The sequence below is a fragment of the Phoxinus phoxinus genome (genome assembly GCF_949152265.1).
Source record: "Phoxinus phoxinus genome assembly, chromosome: 4".
Classification (NCBI taxonomy): Eukaryota; Metazoa; Chordata; class Actinopteri; order Cypriniformes; family Leuciscidae; genus Phoxinus; species Phoxinus phoxinus.
The window spans coordinates 2,179,299-2,185,320 of NC_136879.1; positions in this window are offsets into that span (position 1 = coordinate 2,179,299).

The following is a 6,022-nucleotide window of genomic DNA, read 5'->3' on the forward strand; positions in this document are numbered from 1 at the left end:
CCCAGAATGATGGAATGATGTGGAGCATGAATGACGTAAAACTGGATGTACTCGGAATGAAGAGACCCAATGTGCATCTTTACTCTCTCCGTTACACGCTGGATCCTACCCTCTCCGAGGGGACGTCCATCTAGCGCTTCCACTGTCAGGGAAAAATGACAAGGGTTTAATTTGAGGTTACATTGGCGCATACGTCGCGAGTGAGCGCTTTGTTTGTGTTTGGAGATCCGTCGAATTGATTCATAAATCATTGATTTTCTTCTTTACACTCATTTATAAACGAACATTTTCTCTTTTCCAGCGTGTGAACATATCTCCGATACTACTCTCTCGCTAGCATTGCACGCGTGGTCTCGCCTAACGACCGTCTTATTTAAACTCGAATCACTGAAATCGCTTTGTTTGTGTTGGAGTTGTGTTTGTGTTCGCATCGCTTTGTTTGTGTTTGGAGTTTGTGTCTGTGTTTCGAACCGCTTGTTTGTGTTGGAGTTTGTGTTTGTATCGCTTTGTTTGTGTTTGGAGTTTGTGTTTGTGTTCGAATCGCTTTGTTTGTGTTCGTGTTCGAATCGCTTTGTTTGTGTTCGAATCGCTTGTTGTGTTTGGAGTTTGTGTTTGTGTTCGAATCGCTTTGTTTGTGTTGGAGCTCCGTCGAATTGATTCATAAATCCTTGATTTTCTTCTTTACACTCATTTTTGTGTTTCGAATCGCTTTGTTGTGTTTGGAGCTCCGTCGAATTGATTCATAAATCCTTGATTTTCTTCTTTACACTAATTTTTGTGTTTCGAATCGCTTTGTTGTGTTTGGAGCTCCGTCGAATTAATTCATAAATCCTTGATTTTTTTTCTTTTCTTTTTTTCTTCGTTACACTCATTTATAAACGAGCATTTTCTATTTTTCCAGCGTGTGAACATATCTCCGATACTACTCTCTATAAAAAACAATCGGATTGCTTTGATATCGCTGGTTATATCCAACTTTCCGAACTTCCGTTACTATCTCTAACGTTAGCCCGCTAGCATTTGCACGCGTGGTCTCGCCTATCGACCATCTTATTTAAACTTGAATCACTGGAAGGATACGGGTTCTATCCATGATTTCAGTCCTAAATTAGTAGTGATATTGGTAGTATCACTGCTAATTTATTGTTCATCTGTCATAATGGCGAATATTTCGGATGTGTGTCTACCTCTGAGTGCAGGTGAGGACACGTTTGAGCTTCATTCGGTGCGGTTGGAGCTGGAGTCCGTGGAGAAGCAGATCCGTGATCTGCTGGGGAGGCAGGCCAAGCTGCGAGACCGACGATCAGTGCTTGAAGCATCACGCGCCGATGCTCACAGGTCAGTGGTTAGTAACTTTTCGACTCCGGCCTCCTCTACTCCGTGTATTTCTCTGCACAGGACCCGAGCATCCCTGCCCTCATTCACCCCGGCACCGACACAGCACCATGGACCCTGGATGATTCCACAGCGGAAGACGCGAGCCAGGACCAGAGCAAGGACCTCTCCGCCCCTCCCGGTCTTCGAGATCTCCACCCGGAACCACTTCTCCCCTCTTCGCGAGACGGAACGCGACGACGCTGTGATCATCGCCAGTTCCATGGTCCGGCATGTCCGCGCTACCTCAAGTAAAGGTATGGTGCGCACTCACTGCTTTCCTGGTGCTCGTGTCCTCGATGTCGCTGCGCAGGTCCCCGTGATCCTGAACGGTGACGAGCGCGTCGGAGCTGTTGTGCTGCACGCGGGGGTGAACGACATCAGGCTGCGGCAGACGGAGGTTCTGAAGAGGGACTACAGGAGCCTGATCGAGACGGTACGCAGAACATCGCCTGAAGCAAAGATCGTCGTGTCTGGACCACTTCCCACGTACCGACAAGGACAAGAAAGGTTCAGTAGATTGTTTGCACTAAATGAATGGTTGATGTCATGGTGTAATGAACAGAGACTGCTCTTTGTAAATAATTGGAATCTGTTTTGGGAGCAACCTAGGCTCTACCGTGCTGATGGCCTGCACCCCAGCAGAATCGGAGCGGCTGTTCTGTCGGACAACATCTCCAAGACGTTACACACCATATGACTAGTAAGTCAAAGTCCAAATCACATTCTTTGCTGTCCCAAATTAATTGATATAAGTACCAGTGTAGAACACTTTATAAAAACTGTGTCTATTCCTCGTTTAGTGAGGCCAAACAATAAATCTACTGTAGGATCTAAGAAAAATCTAATTGTGATTAAACCAGAAAATCTCAATATTAGTGAACAAAAACAATTTCTAAAGCTAGGTCTTCTAAACATTAGATCGCTTACACCTAAGGCGGTTATTGTAAATGAAATGGTCACTGATAATAGCTTCGATGTACTCTGCCTTACTGAAACCTGGCTTAAACCAAATGATTACTTCGGTCTTAATGAGTCCACTCCACCAGGATACGGTTATAAGCATGAGCCCCGTCTGATTGGTCGTGGCGGCGGTGTTGCAACAATCTATAGAGATATTCTTAATGTTACTCAGAAAACAGGCCACAGGTTTAATTCGTTTGAAGTACTTATGCTAAATGTTACGCTCCTAGATGTAAGAAAGAAATCCCTATTATCTCTAGCCTTGGCTACTGTATATAGACCGCCAGGGCCTTACGCTGATTTCCTAAAAGAATTTGCAGATTTTCTCTCAGATCTATTAGTCAATGTCGATAAGGCAATAATTGTTGGAGATTTCAACATACACGTTGATAACACAAATGATGCGTTAGGGGCTGCGTTTACAGATTTATTAAACTCCTTTGGGGTCAAGCAAAACGTTAGTGGTCCCACTCATCGTCTTAATCATACTCTAGATTTAATTATATCATATGGAACCGATATAGATATTATACCGCAAAGTGATGATGTCACTGATCATTACATGGTAACTTGCATACTACATACGGCTGAAATGTGTCATGTTGCGCCGCGTTATCGACCAGGCAGAACAATCCTTCCAACTACTATAGATAGATTCTTGAATAGCTTACCTGATCTATCTCAGCTTCTCAGTGAACCCAAACTAACAGATGAGCTAGAGGAAATGACTAGCAGTATGAGCACCATTTTCTCTACTACATTAGAAATTGTTGCACCAATTAGATTAAAAAAGGTTAGAGAGAAAACTAAAGCACCATGGTACAACAGTGCTACGCATGTTATCAAGAGAGAAACTCGTAACTTAGAGCGCAAATGGAAACAAACAAATTTAGAGGTCTTTAGAATTGCGTGGAAAGACAGTATGTCACGTTATAAAAAGGCCCTAAAAGCAGCCAGGGCTGAGCATCTCCGCAAACTAATAGAAAACAACCAAAATAATCCAAGGTTTTTATTTAACACCGTGGCTAGATTAACAAATAAACAGACATCACCTGAACAAAATATTCCGTTACATTTTAATAGTAATGATTTCATGAATTTCTTCACTGAGAAAATAGAAAGCATCAGAAACACAATTGTAAATGTACAATCTTTGACATCGTCTTATGATTCAGCCTCAATTATTGCCCCTCAACAACTACAGCGCTTTACAACTATAGGACAGGAAGAGCTAAATAAACTTATCACTGCATCTAAACCAACATCATGTTTATTAGATCCAATACCCACTAAACTACTGAAAGAAGTGTTACCTGTAGTGGAAGAGCCCTTCTCAATATTATTAACTCGTCTCTATCTTTAGGACATGTTCCAAAAACATTCAAGCTGGCAGTTATAAAACCTCTTATTAAGAAACCACAATTAGATCCAAATAACCTAGCAAATTACAGACCCATTTCAAATCTTCCATTTATGTCTAAAATACTAGAAAAAGTTGTGTCCGCTCAATTGTGCTCTTTCTTGCAAGAAAACGATATCTATGAAAAGTTTCAGTCTGGATTCAGGCCACATCATAGCACAGAAACTGCGCTGGTTAAAATTACAAATGATTTACTTTTAGCTTCTGACCAAGGCTGTATCTCAATACTAGTTTTACTCGATCTTAGTGCTGCGTTCGACACTATAGATCATAAAATACTCTTAGATCGACTTCAAAATTACACTGGTGTTCAGGGACAGGCATTAAGCTGGTTTAGATCGTACCTATCAGACCGTTACCATTTTGTCCATTTAAATGGGGAAAAATCAAAGATAACGTCAGTAAATTATGGAGTGCCGCAGGGATCTGTATTAGGCACCCTGCTATTCTCAATTTATATGCTGCCACTTGGTAATATTATAAGAAAACATGGAATAAGTTTCCACTGTTATGCTGATGACACTCAATTATATATTTCATCAAGACCAGATGATAACACTAAATTATCTAAAATGACAGAGTGTGTTAAAGATATAAAATATTGGATGACGTGTAATTTTCTTCTATTAAATTCAGATAAAATGGAGGTATTACTGATTGGTCCAAAAAACTGCCCACAAAACCTCTTACAATACAACCTTAATCTAGATGGACGTCCTGTTACTTTATCCTCTACAGTAAAAGATCTGGGTGTTATACTAGACCGCAACTTGTCTTTTGAAAATCATATTTCAAATGTCACAAGAACAGCCTTTTTCCACCTTAGAAACATTGCTAAGCTACGTAATATGCTATCAGTTTCTGATGCAGAAAAGTTAGTTCATGCATTCATGACCTCGAGACTAGATTACTGTAATGCTTTATTAGCTGGTTGTCCTGCATCCTCCGTAAACAAGCTACAGTTAGTCCAAAATGCAGCCGCTAGAGTTCTTACTAGGTCAAGAAAATATGATCATATAACACCAATTTTATCATCTCTACACTGGTTACCTATTAAGTTTCGTATCAATTACAAAGTATTGTTACTGACCTATAAAGCCCTAAATGGTTTAGCTCCTGTGTATTTAAGATATCTTCTATCGCCATATAATCCATCGCGCTCTTTAAGATCGCTAAATTCGAGGCTTCTGGTCGTACCTAGGATAACTAAGTCCACTAAAGGAGGGAGGGCGTTTTCACATCTAGCTCCTAAAGTCTGGAATTGCCTTCCTGATATTGTCCGAGGCTCAGACTCGCTCTCCCAGTTTAAAACTAGATTAAAGACGCATCTCTTTAGCCAAGCATTCACATGATGCATCTCATACCTTTTATACTACAGTTAAATCAGATCAAATGCATTCATATTATGAACAGCAGCTACGCTAATTATTTCCCATCTGCCTTTTTTTGTTGTTATCTCGGGACGCCTGTCCCGAGATAACTCAAATAGAGTTAGTCAGCTTCAGTTATGTATCCAGCCTCTCTAGGAGACTTCAGATGCCCCAACGCCTGTGATGAGACGACTCGACGCCTGTGAAGAGACGACCCAACGCCGGCGATATGTTATGCCCTAAATTTTATGATTAACTAACTGTATTTTTGTATGTATATTTTTGAAATGCATTTTCTGTAAAGCTGCTTTGAAACAATATGTATTGTGAAAAGCGCTATACAAAGAAACTTGAATTGAATTGAATTTAACATTGCTTGGCAAATGTATGAGAAATGAAGTTTCCCGCTGCTCCAGAGTCTATAAATGCTGTAGTCTCAGTAATTTGATCTTGAGTGGCCAAGCGAATCGGGAGAGAGAAACTGGATGCGGAATTGGGATATTTTCCCTGATGACTCACCGATTGGTTGCGATTCGAGGGTCGAGCTGGACAGGAGAGCTTCATGTGTCCAGGTTGACCACAGTACATGCACAGCAGGTTCTGCATTCTACGTTCACGTTCCTCGGGAGTAAGATGAGTGAATCCGATCTGCATAGGTTCGTAAGCCGCTGCTGCCTCGGGTAAATAATGGACTGGTGCTCGGGTGGAACGTCTGGACCGAATGAGGTTATCGACTTGAATGGCCAGAGCAATATATTTGTTTAAGTTCTTTCCCTCGTCTCGACAGGCTAACTCGGACTGAAGTTCCACTGTGAGTCCCTTCCTGAAGAGAGTTTTCAAAGTATTTTCGACCCAGTTGGTTTGGGCAGCGAGCGTACGGAACGCGAGGGCATAT